At 45.6% G+C, this 18,575-nt stretch overlaps 1 protein-coding gene and 1 non-coding gene across 4 annotated transcripts in view; one reads left to right on the top strand and one right to left on the bottom strand.

Moving 5' to 3' along the window:
- Positions 1-18,575, top strand: part of CCDC3 (coiled-coil domain containing 3) — a 108,953-nt gene that overhangs the window by 24,524 nt on the left and 65,854 nt on the right. The gene's annotated exons all lie outside the window — the stretch shown is intronic.
- LOC128830718 (U6 spliceosomal RNA) lies at positions 605-711 on the bottom strand. The gene has a single exon (XR_008443662.1). It is a non-coding gene; the product is annotated as a U6 spliceosomal RNA (small nuclear RNA).

Genomic DNA, 18,575 nt, shown 5'->3' with positions numbered 1-18,575 from the left:
TGGGCTTCAGGAGTGGGCCTTTAATGGCCCCATTGCAGCTGTGATAATGTGTGGTCCTAATGGAGGGAGGGGAATGGAGTGAGCAGGGGGCCAGGGCCTCGGGAAGGGGCTGGACAGGGGTGTTAAGTTTTCTGGAATTAGAAAGTTGGCAACCCTAGTTGCATTTCCCATTCAGGGGCTGGGGCTGGCCTGCGGCTTGGGCCAGCCAGTGCGCCTGGGGCAGCTTGGGCTGACCAAGGGCTCCTCCGGCCATGGGGGGGGAGGGGCAGGGGCAGTGGGGGGCTTGGAGCTGTTGGGCGGGGGTCAGGGCCTTGGGCAGAAGGGACGGGGCTGGGGAGGCTAGCCTCCCTGAAAGGGGGGTCCACTCACCACCCATGAGAGACAGGGTTGTCAATTTTCTAATGGCACAAAACCAAACACCCCTGCTCCACCCCTGCCTTCCCCGAGGCCCCACCCCTGCTCGTTCCATTCCCTTCCCTCCATCACTCGCTCTCCCCCACCCTCTTTCACTTTCACCGGGCTGGGACAGGGGGTTGGGGTGCAGGAGGGGGGTGAGGGCTCCAGCTGGGGGTGCAGGCTGTGGGGTGGGGCTGGGGATGAGGGGTTTGGGGTGGAACGCTTCACGAATTGGCATGTCATCCTTGTGCAGGGGCCATGCTAATCTTCTCTGTATCGTTCCAATTTTAGTATATGTGCTGCTGCGGGGAGGGCTCCAGGCTGGGTTAGGGGGTTGGGGTGCGGGGAGATATGAGGACTCCAGTTGGGGGTGGAGGCTCTGGGGTGGAGCCAGGGATGAGGGATTTTGGGGAGCAGGAGGGGGCGCCGGGCTGGGGTAGGGAGTTGGAGTGTGTGGTCCCGGCAGCACGTACCGCGGCTCCCAAGAAGTGGCTGCCAGGTCCCTGTGGTGCCTAGGTGCCTGGGAGGCCAGAGAGGCTCCACGTGCTGCCTTTGTACTCACAGGGGCCGCCCCCACAGCTCCCATTGGCCAGGAACCGCGACCAATGGGAGCTGCAGGGGCAGCGCCTATGGGTGCGAGGGCAGTGCATGGAGCCTCCCTGGCCGCCCATGCACCTAGGGGCTGCAAGGACCTGGCGGCTGCTTCCAAGAGCCGCGCAGAGCTAGGACAGGCAGGGAACCTGCCTTAGCCCCGGACCCCCACTGCACCATCAACTGGACTTTTAACGGCCTGGTCAGTGGTGTCGACCAGAGCCACCAGGGTCCCTTTTCAACTGGGCGTTCCGGTCAAGAAACAGATGCCTGGCAACCCTAATGAGAGAACTTACAATTCTGGAGATAGGCCCAAATCACAAGTTCCAAACCAGGTCTGAACTTCCTGAGAGCCTGGGGAGACCTGGATCTGCCATTTTGGTTTGACCCATTATGCAGAAGGGCCCCAGTCATGGAGCTCGAATCCACACCTGGATTGGATCTTCACTGATGTCTGGCAGAGTTCTGAGCAGGGGTTTGGATTTAGGGATTTCTTTTATTTATAAGCATTTCTATAGCGCTCATCACCACAGTATCTGGGCCCATCTCTAGATGTTATAACAATAACCGACTGATTTATACAGTGTCTTTTATGACACTGTCAAAGTTATGGTATTTATAAGTAAAAAAGTCACTCCTGAAAATGGAACTTAGGCTGCTAAGTCACACAGATGCTTTTAACATTTTTACCCAGAGTGCTGATCAGGGTACTGTCTGAGTGCTGGAGCTTTATAAAATTACAGACTATACACATGTAGACATCCCTTAACTCATTGCCATTATAACAGGGCACAGCAACCCTACACATTTTAGGGACAGGAAGCAAAGAAGAATAATGTATTTAGTTAAAGCAACAGGGGAAGTTGAACAGATGTGTGAAGACTGAATAAAACTTTATAGATTAATAAGGTAAAATAATACAGTGTCAACTTGGACTATGTTGAAATGAATGGCTTTGATACTAGACATTACTTCTTCTTTGCTCCTTTGCATATCTGTTCAGTTTTTCATTACCAGGCACAGAGAGCAGAAATCAATAGTACTCTTGCATTAATTATTGATAGTAGCAGCCAGCCAACTGAATACAAAACTTCCCTAATTCAGAATCAGATTAATCAGTCTCATAGTTTGAGCTAACATATCTGAAAAATAAGCGCAGTGAGAGGTCTAGATTTAAGATGCAATAAACAACACTAACCTCCCCTATAAAACCCTGCAAAGCTGTCAGAGCATGCAGTGATGTCATGGCTCTCACAAAAAGAGCTGCAGAAGTGAATAATAATGCAGTCTCATATTTATTTATATAGCTCCTTTCCTTTAAAATGATCCCATAGAACTTTAGGCTGGGGAAATGATCTCCCACAGGATTTAAGAACCATCTCAAACGTCACCACGTTCTGTTCCAAGCGCCAGGCACTCTCCTTTGATCTCGTCTTCAGTAACAAACACACGTAGCACCGCTCGCATAACGTAAATTAGAAAACCAAAACCAACACTCACATAATTTTTGACTTGGAAAGAAATTGGGAAAAAAGGGGAAAAGAATCTAGTCACATTGCTTAATGCACTTCTGGAGGTTCTCAGATATGACCATGATCAGGGTAGTAGAATTTTACAGTGTATATGGGGTGGGGGGTCACTTCACACACTGAAATGCACCCACCTCTAGACTGGGATGCAGCAATCCTTTAATATCCCACTGTAAAGCTGCAAAACAGTCTGAGAACAGGCTATCCTCTCCAAAACAAACTATGGGACAGATGTGCAGTGCGGAGGGAGTGTTAGGTAATTTTAATCATGATACCCATTGCAACTTGTGTAGATATTTCAGGCATGGCTTGAGAGTGTGGAGGTGCTAAACCTGAAGGTTTTGTGGTTGATCAGGTTATAGAGACACCATTCACTATGCTAAGTTTAAGTAAAAATGTTGTAAACAGGGGATTCAACGAATAGCTTGGGTTTTTAATGAAGGATTTATTTGGAATGTATGGATTACTCTCTATTGATACAGTTCCAGCAAAGCAGTAAATATTAATTGGAGGCCTCCAAGTAGTGTATGAAAAGAAATCCAGTTGCAGTTAATGCCAAGATGGCTATGATATGTATGATGCAGAACTAAAGGACAAAAAGTACAAAGTAAAGATTTTCTTTCTTTCATGAGAATCCCAGGAGGGATTCTGCACAGCCTAGGTGGCAAGTGCTTAGAATTCTAAGTAGCGTTGGTGAAGGGGCCACAGGACCAATGGAAGAAGTGGCTGAGAGAGCCGGAAGTTTATTATGGCACCAATCGAGAGGGACAGCAGAACAACTGAACAGCAAATGGGCAGCCACTGAGCACCACAGATGGTGGTTAGCCTGCACCTGATCTGCACCAGTAGTGAACAAGGAAGTAAACGTGTCCAAGCACTGATGAGAGATGGGATGAATGAGCAGAAGCAGCAGACACGCTAGAGAAAAACAAAGGGCTTGGTTGTGAGATGTTAGTGACTTCAGGGAAGCAAGCGTTTTGGGGTAAGTTATGTGGTGTACTGTTGCAGTTCTTCCATAAGTTCAACTGGTACACAGTCAACATAGTCTATAGAGAATCATGTGTCATTTAAAGAAGGAATAAGAATTGGAAAACCTTTTGCATTTGAGTATGCAGGAGTTCCACGGCCTAAGTCTCTAAATTCCTCCTTAAAAGGGGAAAAATTGAATGAAGTTGTAAACTCAGTTTACAATACCTGAAGTTGATATATAGAATTAGGGTGAGTTTCATGGGACCTCAATAAATTATCAGTGCAGCTTCTGCTGGGTGAAGTTTGCATCCCCCTCTCAAACAACAGCCAGATCGGATTCTTTAATTTTCTTTTTTGTGATCTTTATTTGCTGTCTGCATAGAGACAAGAATAGCTTGAAGATACTGTGATTTTAAACAAACACAAAACAGAAGTCTTGTTAGACACAACCCATCTGCCCCTCCTGTCACAATGTATTTTCTTCCAGCTTTCTTCCCAGGGCCAGATGGCAGTGTGTACGAGTCCAGGAAAACTCTCTGTAACCCACTGGTATGTCTACACTGTAATAAAACACCCTCGCTGGTCCATGTCCCCTGACTCAGGCTGGTGGGGCTTGGACTGCAGGGCTATAAAAGTGCAGTGTGCTGTAGTCGTTTGGGCTCAGGTTGGAGTCCAGGCTCTGGGACCCCATGGAGGGGGAGGGTTCCAGAACCTGGGCTCCAGCCTGAGCCCAAATGACTACACTGCAATTTTATAGCCCGCCAGCCGGAGCCAACTGACCCGCACCAGCCACAGGTGTTTTACTGCAGTGTAGACATACCTTGAGTTATTTCTATGGCCCTCCATTACAGTAGTAACTGAGCGGCTTACATTCTTTAACATATTTAGCCTCACAACTCCTGTGAGGTAGGGAAGTGCTGATATTACCATTTTACAGATGGGGAACTGAGGGCACAGAGAGACTAAGTGACTTGTCCAAAGTCATACAGGAAGCCTGTGGCAGAGCTGGAAATTGTACCCATGTCTCCTAAGTCTCAGGCTAGCACCTAGCCATGATCTCCAGTCTCTTTGCCTATGAATTTCCAAACTACCCCAAGCACCTGCAAAGAAAGAGGAGCTAAAGGGAAGCAAATTTAAAAATCAAGGACCCGTCAGAGAGAATGGTCTGTTAGCAGCTCCCTCCATTATACACAAAGGGTCTTTCGCACAAAATGCCTCTTCTGACCTCAGTTGTGGATGTATGGCCCAGAGAGCTGATCCAACTCACTTTGAAGTCAATGGGAGGCTTTCCATTGACTTCAGATGGGGTTGAATCAGGCTCTTGCAGATTATTAAGATTAAAAACTCCACACAAGAGACAATACAACTCGCCGAGTACTGAATACTTCCTGTGTATCGCACTAGTAGTCAACAAACAGGGGGCAGCATTCTGTTTAGCTTGAGCTTTGGAGTGGTCTAGGCCCAAGTAGAATGCATTGCAGTACTAGAATGAATATACTTCTGTTGCTATAAACTAATTTCTTAGTTAGACTGCAATAATGTCTCATTAATCATGACATTTTAAATATTTAAAATGAACCCCACTCCATCCTACCTATAATATCACAACTCATAAAAGCCAGAGGGAAGCATATCTAGAGGCAAAATTAAATATGGATGAAAGCGAAGTACTGATTGTTAACTGGAATGGGGCCAGAAAAACACAACTGAAAAGAGGAGAGAAATCTCAGTTTTCAAAACTGGCCCTTGGTCTTATATAGCCAGTTTCAACGTATATATAACTTGGCCAAGAGCCTGTTATTAATTTTGATTTAACACAAGCAGACTTGCACTTTTTGAATACAAAACTTACCAGGTGAAAAAAGCATTACCGAGTATACACTCTAAGGCCTGGTCTACACTGCGGGGCGATCGATCTAAGATACGCAACTTCAGCTACGAGAATAGCGTAGCTGAAGTCGACGTATCTTAGATCGATTTAAAATTACTTACTTCGCTTTCTCGCGGCACAGGATCGACGGCTGCGGCTCCCCTGTCGACTTTGCTTCCGCCTCTCGCACTGCTGGAGTTCAGCAATCGATGGGAGAGTGATTGGGGATCGATTTATCGTGTCTACACTACACGCGATAAATCGATCCCCGATAGATCGATCGCTACCCGCCGATCCGGCGGGTAGTGTAGACGTACCCTGTGAGTCAGATTATACCATTGAGTCACCTTCGGCAACTCCCATTGACTTGAGTTTACACAGAAGAAGCTGGAAAGCTTGTCTTTTTCACCAACGGAAGTAGGTCCAATAAATGATATTACCTCACCCAGCTTGTCCCTCAGATCTTTGAATCTATATGGCTACAACACCACTGCAAACAACGATAAAAGATATTACTCCTCACCCACCTTGTCTCTCAAAATATTTTAGTTTCATTTGTTACAAAACAAATATTGGCCCATGTATGATCTGAGCCTGAACTTTCTAAAAATTAGTTTACCTTATTTCACTTAATCCACAGGTGTGAGTCAGCATGTGTCTCCATTAGCACACCGTTATTTCAGTATCATAAAGACTATCAGAGGTGTAATGACATTAAAAGATGCAGGATGTTAGATATCATAGCAACAAAAAATAACATCTGCCTTTATGATGGAGACTTAAAAACAAACTTGCCATGTGCTGAATGTGGATGTTAAACACCCCATTGCCTAAGAATAGAGGTTTACTCAGACCCCTCCCATCCCCTGCTGTGTAGCTGGCTGCGTGTGCTGATTCATTCGTGCCCTCCACCCCAGAAGTGGCTGCTGTTCATTTGAGTTGTGTGTAAATGACCTTGATTCATCCCTAGGTTTTTCTGCCTTCTCCTGGCATGGCCCAGGATGCAGCGCTCTCAGCAGCGTAAATTCTGCATGGGAGGACTGTGCTGGCACAAGGAGCCTGCAAAGGCCATGCTGCAGTTGGAGAACCACAGCAGCTAGTACAACCCCTAAGGTGGGTGCTGCTAGCTGCTGAGGGGGCTTGATAAGGGTGGGCCAGTTCCGGGGACGTCCAGGCAGTCCCTGTCTGCAGGGCTTAACTACAGTCTAAAGCTAACCTCCCCTGTGGAGGGCAGAAGTGGGGAAGCTACCTGCCTTCCTCTGGGGAGTAGATCCCGCCCTGGGGTGCAGCAGTCCCTGATGTCTCAAAGAGGTGCGAATAGCCATTGCCAAGGCTGTGTCAACCAGAGTGAATGGAGCCCAGTCGGAAAGATTTTCAAACGTGCTCACTCCCAGCAGCTCCAGTTGCTGGGAGCTGGGCACGTTTGAAAATCTGGGCAGTTATTTCCAAAGCACTTTGGGATGAAAGTTTCTACATTCATGAGGAATATTCTTCAAGCAAATGTTTCTTTGTTTCAATGGGACCAATCGTAAAAGAGGATACAAAGCTGACCCTACGGCTGAAGGATCCACCTAAATCCCAGTTTATTAAAAACCCACACCAAACTTTTGATGCCTTTTTTAAGACCCTCTCGCGAATCACCCTAACTAGGGAATGAACCATCTGACGCATCAAAAGGCAGTTACTATAGTTCCCACAGCAGGTAGCAGGACTGTACAATTTATCTGTTACACTTTCCTCTCTCATGTATTAATAAGACTTTTATCAGCAAAGTGATAGTCATAGAAAAGCTAATTAAGCTTAAAGCAGAGTGAAGGAAATTGTGTATCCATGGCCATCCACAGCAACCTTTAAAAAAAGAAAAGTTAACACCTGTGCCTGGCTCAACATGCCATTTTTCAAGTTTGCAGTTGTTCTCCAGGGAATCAAAGTGACAGTTTTATGCGGAGCTGCAGTTTGCATCTCCCTCGAGCAACACTTTTATCCGGTGTTTCTTTCCCCACCCTTAGGAAAACTCTTTTAAGAAGACGCTGAAGAGAAATACATCAGATCTGAGAAAGGCAAAGAAAAAAAACATCTTTCACAGCTGTTCCTAGCAGCTGGGATAAATCTACTCAGAATTAGAAATTAACACACATCACAGCCAAGGAGAGATTCTTCTCCTTTTTCCTCTATAGTAATGTTATCACATATACAGTGGGGTGAGATTCTGTGCAGCACAGAAATTGCAGTCCTAGCAGTGAGGTTGTTTAAGGTAGCGTTAAGTCACCTTTGCACCATCCTCATCCCAGGATGCTCAAGGGACCTGAGTGGCCTCTGGTGTAATTTGGACAGTGTCTCAGGGCTCTCTAAATTATGGCAGTCTCGCCTGGCTGGCAGTGCTGTTCAAAACCCCCACAATACTACATGCTAAGACCCTGCACTTCTCCTGCCCCAGCCATACCCCTGACATGTCCCTTCATGCCCGGTCTTGCAACAGGGTCCTTCGAACACAGGCTTATGGCTATCATCTGCAGTTACGGTGCTGGGGAAATCATTTCCCAGACAGATTTCCAAGACTTTTAGAGACCCATGATGTTGTTCTTGTCTTTTTACCTAATTTTTGAGTGTTTGACTTTGCAACCATAATAATGTTCTTTTAACTAGTTTTTGTGTGTCTAGATTTTTAAAAACAAACTGAAAAAACCCTGAAATTCCATCATGTAGCTTCATATTGACATCCACATGGATCATCAGCAGGATTGGAACTTTTAGATCCACCACACAGACCTCTTCCACTTGAGCTAACGAAGTAACCGAGAGCAATAGTAGGCTGCCGTCCTCTATGTGGACCAGCACTAGAGAGGAATGAGATACACTTTGCCCGTGGGCTTCACAGGTACTTGCTGACAGCAGAGGAAAGGTGAGATTCAGGAATCTTGGGTTCCAATCCAGGTTCTGGAAAAAGTAACAAATCCATATGTGACGGCCAGTGAAGACACATGTACAGCAACAGAGACAGAATGCTGGATTGTCTGCTTCAGCCACACAGCCCTCCATTGCTTGAGCCAAAGGAGAATCTTTGTTAGGAAGCAGTAGCATTAGGGCTCATAGCCTTTGCGGGCCAGCCACTAGTGGAAGAAATTATCATGCACTTAGAGCAGCGCTGACATTCCATCCAGCAGAGGGCAGTGGTGCTCAGTGCATTAGCCAGGAGACTTCAAAAGGAAAAATGAAGAATTCATATGTGGAACAGTACCGGACCTGTTCCGCAATGTTTGTTTCTGCTACATCGCACATAGTGCCTACCGCATTCAGTTTCCTCTGCTCAGAGTTGTGCTGCAGCATTACAAGAGTGCCCCATTTTGAGCCACGCTAACCATAATGTATTGTCCATTACACAGACCAATGCAACTACTAGGGAAGTACAACTAACCCCCCACATGTAATCCCAGGGTGAGTGTTTTGATAAAGTGAGTGCAAGGACTGTTTTTTAAACATGTTTTCTTTGTAAAGCACTCGGTGAACCTTGTTTAAAGGTGCTCTACACAAGAGTGGTGTGTACTCCTGGATCACAAAGTAACAATAATACACCGCTCTCACATATAGCACCTTTCACGCAGTAGTTTCAAGTCACTTTAGAGATATTAATGTCCTAAGCCTTGCAGTGTTTAGTTTTGTGCATCTCCTCACGCAAGAGATATTGACAGATTGGAAGGAGTCTAAAGAAGTGGGAATGATCAGGAGGCTGGAGGGATAGATTATGAGGAATGATTACAAGAACTAAATGTGTGTAACTTGGCTGAGTAACAGCCAAGGTGGCGGAGGTGGAAGCGGTGGTGATGGCTGGGTGAGTAGGCGGAATATAATGAGTTCCAAAAATATTCAAATGCTGTCAAAACCCGTACAGAAGTGCTTCCTGACAGTGAGATCTATATTGGGTTGTGGAACAGTCGCCCCAGAGTCATGGTGGAAGCCCCCCATCCTTTGGGATTTTTATTAAAAACAGACTGGCCCAAACACTGGAGATGGGAGTAAATCTAAGGGTAGAGAAAGGCCTATGAAGCAACAGAATGTGGGGAAAGCGGGGCTACGGTAGGGCCATCTTCAGGATTTATGGGGGAAATAGACAGTGAGAGGTGGACCGGGCGGCTACAAATGTTTCAGGAATAGCATGACTAATGAAGGAACTGTACTAGCGCTCAGTGGACGTTGGGGGCCATACTATAAAACAATAACAAGCTATGGCCAAGATTTTCAGAAGAGACTAGTAGTGATTTTGGCTGTCCAGTCGGAGACTGTTAAAAAGGGGCCTGCTTTTCAGAAAGGGCTGCACACCTGCCCTCTGGAAATCAGGCCTCTCTAAGGTGTCTCTAGTTGGGCACCCAAAATCACTGGTAAATTTTTTAAATCTTGGCCAAAGTCGGTTTTTTTGTCCCTCGTTTTCCTTCTCCCTTCCTATGAAATATATTTTTAATACAGCTTTGCTTCACTCTTTGGGGAGTCCGATTTTTCCTCAGGTTATTTGCTTCTAATTTCTAATCTGTTATTTCCTCTAGCTCCTCCTCTCTTTGACCCAAACTATTCCTTTAGTCCTTTCCTGCCTCCATTCCCACCTCCCATGTCCACTCCCTGATCTCCCTCTCTTCCTCCATTGGTTCTCTCACTGACTCCCCTTTGTCTGCCTCACTTACCATGGTGCTCCCCTTCCTTCCATTCTGCTTGCCTATGTCTCTTTACTACAAGCACTGCCCTCTCTCCAACAGAGATGCTTCTCACTCTGCATTCTGTGTGACTTTGACCCTCCTCAGCCATCCACAGATCCACACATCAGACACACGGACACACAGGCCTTTGTGCTGGAACCAAGTCCAGTCAAGGATATTTCCATTAACTTCATAAGCAATGGATAGTGCCCTTTGTGTGTTGACTGATACACACACGTTAGTCGCATTGCTCAGTGCACTGCCGGAAGGTGCTCAGACAGTATAGTGATGAGGCTCTCATAAGAACCTGTGTAGAATAGAATAGTCTCTGCTGCTGGGTATGAAACATAGGCTGTCTTGGAATTTAAAAACATTTAAATAAAACCTTTAAGCATAATGGTTTTATTAAAATGCTTTCAAATTCCAAGGTGTTTTCAAATTCAAAGCACAGCTTTATAAGTAGACTATAATATGCTATGGGACAACTTTATTGGAAAGAACAACTGTAATGAGAAATAATTGTGACTAGCCTTTTATGCAGTGCTTGAAAGCAGATTTCCCTTGAGTTAAGGGGATTAATTTGCACTCTAGCAGTGGACGAATTAAAACTTTTTAAATTTAACATAAACAAAAGAGATTTAATCCAGAATCCTGATGCAAGCGTATTTTCTGCACACTTAAAAAGTTCAGTAATTCCATAAGCAAGATGGACACTTAGGTTATTTGAATCTCAGCATAGAGTCGGGCAACAATATAAGGGACGTTGAAGGAAATTAGCTCACCAACATAAGAATCTAGTTTTGAAAACTAAGCACAGTTTGAGTTCAATTGCATTAACTATATGTTGTACCAAAATCACTCATTAGCAATATCTCTTCACATTTTTAATCTTTTCCAGTCTGAGAGTAAGTGCAAATACTTGTTCGTACAGGCCAGGAGTGGGCAAACTTTTTGGCCCCTAGGGCCACATCTGGGTGGGGAAACTGTATGCAGGGCCATGAATGTAGGGCTAGGGCAGGGGGTTGGGGTGCGGGAGGGACTGCGGGGTGTGAGAGGGGGCTCAGGGCAGGGGGTTGGGGTGCAGGAGGGGTGTGGAGCGTGGGAGGGGGCTCAGGGCAGGGTGCTGGGGTGCAGGAGGAGTGCGTCGGGGGATCAAGGCAAGGAGTTAGGGGGTTCAGAGCAGAAGGTTGGGGTGCGGGGTGCAGGAGGGGTTCAGGGTGCAGACTCCAGCCTGGCACCGCGTACCTCGAGCGGCTCCAGGGTGGCAGCAGTGCACAGCAGGGCTAAGGCAGGCACCCTGCCTGCCCTGGCCCCATGCCGCTCCCGGAAGTGGCCAACATGTCTGGCAGTTGCTCCTGGGAATGGGGGGGGGCAGGCGGCTCCGCCGCACTCTGCCCTCGCCTGTGGGTACCACCCACGAAGCTCCTATTGGCTGCGGTTCCTTGTTCCTGGCCAATGGGAGCTGCGGGGGGAGGTGCCTGCAGGCGAGGGTAACGCACAGAGCCCTCTCTCCTCCTCCCCCCCCCATGGGCAACAGAGACGTGGTGCTGGCCACTTCCGGGAGTGGCCCGGGCCAGGGCAGGCAGGGAGCTTGCCTTAGCCATGCTGCGCCACGGGGCTGGCAATCCAGTGGGCCAGACTGAAATCCCTGTTGGGACGGATCCGGCCCGCGTGCCGTAGTTTGCCCCCCCCTTGTATAGGCTCTGATTTTCTTACTTCAGGTCAGTGCACACAGAGACCTATCCTGAGCTCAATGGAAGTCCTGTACATACATATTCCAATTCCAAAGGTTGTGGTGGATTCTCCATCACTGGCAATTTCTAAATCAAGATTAGATTTTTTTCAAAGATATGCTCTAGTTCAAAAGGAATTATTTTGGGAAAGTTCTCTGGACTGTGCTATACAGGATGTCAGACTAGCTGATCACAATGGTCCCTTCTTGCATTGGAATCTATGAATATCTGAGGATGAAAGTAATCTCAGTGCAGGGGCCCACACAAGGATCCCCGAAAGCAGAATTTGGCTCTTGGTGAGGGAGGAAGAGGTAAGTGAGTGGTTTCTTGTAGAAACACCATTAGTTAGCCTGTAAACTGGAAGGCCGGCCTATGAGAGCTACCAGACATAGCCAATTCCCCTCCCTACAGAATGACAACAAAATATCTTTAATCCTTGCTAGCACAGCGTTCTACTAACAGTCTCGACACAAAGGCAAAGATGGAATGGGCACGGAGACTTTATTCTCTTGTCCCCTTTCAGAGGTGGTCCCTCCCTCCAGCTGAAATTTGGGGGGCAATTTGTTCTGCTGCTGCTCTTGCTATTCCTGTTCTGTGGAAAGACACAGAAATTAGGACTGCCAATCTGGTGCCATTTGAAAGCCCTAAATTCACTTTAAAAACAAGCAGTGTCAAGCAGATCTCTGAAAACTATAACAGATTCAGCTCTTTGAAAATAGGATAATGATGGGATATAAATACTAAAAGCTTGAGCAATAAAGACAAATGCAAAACACTACCCAGCTATGCTTTATGAACTCCATTCATTTCAGAACAGAATTTAGGGTCGTGGACTCAATCGACAATACTATAGCTGGATTGCAACTTAAGTACTTCAAATACTGCTTTGTCCTCCAAGACAATTATACACCCCAGAAATGGTGTGGCTGACGAGAACCAGTAAGAACTATCCGATCCTGGGGCTACAGCTGTGGAACTCTTTGCCAGAAGGGGTTAGAGTTGCCCTAGCTTGAGTGTGTTCAGGTCCAAGTGCAAAACGCACCTTTTCAATAAAACTCAGTAATCTGGGAAAAACCCTGGGTGCCTCTAAGAGGCAATACTTCCCCTCTTGCAAGCGCTGAGTCTGTGTAGGAAAAAGAAAACTTTTAATAAAAGGGGAAAGGAACCCGGTATTAATTTGGGAAATCACCACAAGCATGATTCGAAGACATACACCATGAGCCAAACACCCACCCCAGCATATTTTGGGCAATGTCCTTTTCCTCAGTCTCTTACCTTGTGGTGTGAAAGTCTAACAAAGGTCTCTTTAACACACCACTTCCCTCTCCCTCCACCGCACCCTACTCACAGTTGTTGTCCTTGGTCAGCGGCGACCCAGAGTTCAGAGGTGCATTCGCATGAGCTCACTTCCCACTCTGGGGGTGGGGGAAGGCATCGAGCAATGCATCATCTCTGCTGCCCTGCCGTTCACTCTGCATCGCTCACTCAGGCATCAGTTGATCTGCTGTCAGCCACTCCATTGCTGGCCGCTCCATGTCAACCGCTCTGCTGTCAGCTGCTCCACCACCTCGTAGACCCCTAGACTTTAAGGTCAGAAGGGACCACTGTAATCAACTAGTCTGACCTCCTGCACATTGCAGGCCACATAACCTCATCCACCCACTCCTGTAATAGACCCCTAGCCTCTGGCTAAGTTACTGAAGTCCTCAGATCATGGTTTAATGACTTCAAGTTACACAAAATTCACCATTTACACTCGTTTAAACCTGCAAGTGATCCATGACCTGTGCTGTTGAGAAAGGTGAAAGGTCTCTGCCAATCTGACCTGGGGGAAAATCCTTCCCAACCCCAAATACGGTGATCAGTTAGACCCATAGCATGTGGGCAAGACACACCAGCCAGACACCTGGGAAAGAATTCTCTATAGTAACTCAGCCTATACCATCTAGCATCCCATCTGCAGCAGTTGGGGATTTTTGCTACTGGCAGTCGCCAATGGGCTACATGCCACTGTAGCCAATGTCATCATACCATCCCCTCCATAAACTTACCAAGCTCAGTCTTGAAGCCAGTTAGGTTTTTTGCCCTCACAGTTCTCCTTGGAAGTCTATTCCAGAACTTTACTCCTCTGATGGTTAGAAACCTTCATTTAATTTCAAGCCTAAACTTGTTGATGGTCTGTTTACATCCATTTGTTCTTGTGTTCACATTGGTGTTTAACTTAAATAATGCCTCTCCCTCCCTGGTATTTATCCCTCTGATGTATTTATAAAGAGCAATCATAACTCCCTTCAGCCTTCTTTTGGTTAGGCTAAACAAGCAAAGAAACTCTTTGAGTCTCCTTTCGTAAGGCAAGTTTTCCATTCCTCAGATCATCCTAGTAACCTTTTTCTGCAGCTGTTCCTGTTTGAATTCATCTTTTGTAAACATGGGAGAACAGAATTGCACACAGTATTGCAGATGAGGTCTCATCAATCCCTTGTATAATGGTACTAACACTTCCTTGTCTCTACTGGAAATAGCTCGCCGGCGCACCCTAGATCTGCATTATCCTTTTTCATGGCTGCATCGCATTGATGGCTATAGTCATCCTGTGATCAATCAATACACCCAGGTCTTTCTCCTCTTCTGTCACTCCCAACTGATAAGTCCCCAACTTATAGCAAAAATTATTGTTATTAGTCCCTAAATGCATGACCTTGCACTTTGCACTATTAAATTTCATCCCATTCTATTACTCCAGTTTACAAGGTCATCCAGATCTTCTTGTATGTTATTCCAGTCCTCCTCCGTATTGGCAGTACCTCCCAACTTTGTGTCATCTGCAAATTTTATTAGTGCACAACCACTTTTTGTGCTGAGGTCAGTAGTAAAAATGTTAAATAAGATTGGTCCCAAGACTGATCCCTGAGGAACTCCACTAATAACCTCCCTCCAGATTGATAGATCACCTTTCAGTATGACCCATTGTAGTCACCCCTTTAACCAGTTCCTCATCCACCTTTCAATTCTCATATTAATCCCTATCTTCTCCAATTTAACTAATAATTTCCCATATGGAACTGTATCAAATGTCTTACTGACATCCAGTGAGATTAGTTCTACTGCATTTCCTTTGTCTAAAAAATCAGTTGTCTTCTCAAAGGAGATCAGGTTGGTCTGGCACGATCTACCTTTTGTAAACCCATGTTGTATTTTATCCCAATTACCACTGACCTCTATGTCCTTAACTACTTTCACTTTCAAAAATTGTTCTGTAGTCACTCATGCTGCCGCCTGCGCCATTGTTGTTCACTCCGCCTCTGCCCTCTCTCCTGCAGCCTCTAGGATGTCTTGAGGTCCCACCACTTAACACAGCTCTCAGTGATTTCAGCTGCTAGTGGGGAAGCCTCACTGCTTGCACAGGCTGGGCAGTCTCTTTCACCAGAGACACTATCCCATAAGCAGGTCTAAGGCTTAGCACTTGACCTGGTTATCAGTGATTTCAGCTCTGCTGATCCACAACAAAAGACTCTTAATTGAGTCATAATCAGCTCTGTCCTTAAACAGTGGAATGGGGGAGGGTCAAATGGTGTCTAGGACCCTTAGGCAGCACCACCAGGCAAAAACACCTATCCAGGGATATCAGTTGGCGGCTCCTTCACGGGGCCGTGAGCACGGGTGTGTATTTGGCCCGGTTTACCGCTGTCCCAGACACCTGCCCCTTTTGCGGCGTGAGGGAGACCTTGGCGCACGTTTACCTGGAGTGCGCCAGGTTGCAGTCCCTATTCCGGCTCCTCTTAGATATCCTGTTACGTTTTTGGTTGCACTTTTCCCCTCACCTTCTTATCTACGCACTCCCTATCTGTGGCCCCACAAAGTCACGGGACTTCCTGGTCAACCTCCTCCTGGCCCTGGCTAAAATGCCCATCTATAAAACCAGGGAGAGGAGGTTGGCCGATGGGGTCTCCTGTGACTGAGGGGCCTATTTCCGATCCTCCGTCCGCTCATGCATCCGTGAGTTCCTCTGGGTGGCATTCGCTGGCTCCCTTGATGCCTTCAAGGACCAGTGGGCGCTGTCCGGGGTTCTCTGCTCGGTGTCCCCGTCCGGGTCCCTTCGTTTGGCCCTTTGACCTCACTCCCGTCCCTGTTATCTCATTAGTTGTCCCCCGGAATCACTTGGCTTCCAGGTCCTGTGGGTATGTCAACACAAACAAGGCACAGTGAGGATAATTACCTACTGGAACCTACCAAGGGATGCAATGAGGTTTCCATGGCTACAGACTGGAATTAATGTACATTTTAAACAGAGAGAGTAATTAAATATTGGAACAATTTACCAAGGGTCATGGTGCATTCTCCATCATTTGACAATTTTTAAATCAAGATTGGGTGCTTTTTCAAAAGATCTGCTCTCGGAATTATTTCAGGGAAGTTCCATGACCTGTGTAATACACGAGGTGAGACTAGATGATCGCAATGTCCTTTCTGGCCTGGGAATCTGTCAAATCTTTAAATCAAGAATGAAAGTCTTTCTAAGGGATATGTTTTAGCTCAACCAGAAGTTAACAGCTTGATGCAGCAATTACTGGGTAAAACTGTGCTCTGCAGGTCAGACTAGATATTCATAATGGTTCTTCTGACCTTAACATTTATGAATCATAAGAGTCCAGTGCAAATGGTATTTTCTCTCTCAACTCACTTGGATTACAGTGGGAGTGTGACTTAGACAATCAAGGATCTTCATCTCGCTCCATTCCTCCGCAGCTGTATGAATGATATGTTCAGATATGTTTCCTCTTGCTAAGGCTGTCAGTTGTGGAAGTGTTTTTTGTTATGTAGATGTCTGTCCATTGGCATCTAGGCTGAAACACAGATTTGGTTCACATTGCTTAATGAGTAGACACCTGATTGCAACAACCTCCTGTTCTGTTGATTTAGGCTGGATTCAATCTGGGAAAGTATAGGTAGAACTGAAGACTCCATAATTCACTGCCAATTCCCTAATCCATCCCGAGCACTTTTACATTAAATTCTAAATTGTTTTAGGAGAAAGTCTTTTATTGTCATTTATAAAATCATGCTTGGCTTTTTGCATTGCTGTTCATTGTAACAGTGTATTACAGCTGATCCCCAAAAGGCAGATCTTATTTCACCAGGTCATAAATATTGTCCAAAAAAAACAAAAAAGTTAACAGAAAATGTGGGGCAGCAGAATGTTTTGTTTGATAGGGGGAAAAAAAACCAGATGTTGGTAGAAAAATCGTGAAATGCAATGGAACAAATTTTAAAATGTACAAGAAGAATGAACCAAATTATGGAAACAGTCATAAGAAGGTAAGGAAAAACACCACTTCCTTTCGGGAACTAAGAAAGCCAAATATTCATCTTTCTAGGTCACCCAGTTTAAAGGAGGGAAGAAAATCTGGGTTTGATATTTTGTACCCTAGACTACAAAGGAATCGCTGAGGATATATAAATAAAAGACAGCTGAGTTGAGGTTTCAGGTCACCTACACTCATCCGTAAGATAGCCAGAGTCTGATACTGCGCTCTTTTGTTTGGTACCTGGACTAATACTCAGCTCAGTCAATGCTTTAGAGGCAAAGAGAGCAAGATCAGAGCTAGGTTTGTACTAAAATTCTTAAATCACCTGTATTTCCATAGAAACAGGAAGTAAAACGACAAAGCCCTGAGGGAGAAATCCTTGGCTTTAATGTTCATTAAAATGTGTGAAAAGGAAGGCGAGTTCCTGCCTGGGAAAACCACAAGTCTGTCTCAAAGTCAGAGGAGGAAGTGAATGAATAACCCGTGGCGCACGCATGAGTGGTTAGAAGCGTGGACGCAGCTATAATTGGCTCTATTGATGCTACTTTGATTAGTTAGTTTTGGCTACAGTGCTTGTCAGATCCATTCTGAGTTCACAGAAAAAAAATCACACGGCACTTCACAGGGCACTGAAGAATGTCTCAGATCAGTCTTAGGATCCCCGAGGAGAACCAGCAAACACAGATCTTAAAAATGCAGTCTCCTGGCTGGATTTCTTAATCTTTGCTTTATGTCACTAATACCTTGTTATCCAGAGCTAGAAGAAGAGGAACCCTGGTGAGAATTTAGAAGGTCTCGCTACATCTCAATACATCTGCCACTTACAAAAAAAAAAAAAAAAAAGCTGCAGTGAAAAAATTAGAAGCAACATTGCATTAATTGTCATGTCTTGAGTCCAGAGAGCTAAACTGCTCCACTAAAATATTGATCTAAAAGTGGTTGATAAAATCCCTAACTGAAACAGAAAACAGCCTAAGGGAGCCAGTTTGGTTGTGATGGCTCTGGGTTGAAAGGTCACCTACTGCTGATTATCAGGAAAACTTTCTAACAATTAAGCTACCAAAATGTGAAACGTCTCCCAAAAGGAAGCCTCATTGTGTTGGACATTTAGAACTAGACTGGATAAGGCACTAGAAAATATAAATGGAATAGATACAGGAAATATGAGACTTTAAAATGAAAGGTATTGTTATTTTTATATATACATGGTTTTTTATAAAACTAAGGATATGACAACATTTATGCTCAATGACTGAAATCCTGGGTCCATTGACATCCATGGGAGTTTTGCAATTGACTTCAGTGGGGCCAGGATTTCACCAACTGTGTCTCCTTGCCTGAAGAGGTTGTGAAGGCTAGGACTAAAACAGGATTTAAAAGAGAACTGGATAAATTCATGAAGGTTAAGTCCATTAATGACTATTAGCCAGGATGGGTAAGGAATGGTGTCCCTAGCCTCTGTTTGTCAGAGGGTGGTGATGGACAGCAGGAGAGAG

This window comes from Malaclemys terrapin, chromosome 1 (genome assembly GCF_027887155.1).
Source record: "Malaclemys terrapin pileata isolate rMalTer1 chromosome 1, rMalTer1.hap1, whole genome shotgun sequence".
Classification (NCBI taxonomy): Eukaryota; Metazoa; Chordata; order Testudines; family Emydidae; genus Malaclemys; species Malaclemys terrapin.
This window is presented reverse-complemented; position numbering and strand designations above follow the sequence as displayed.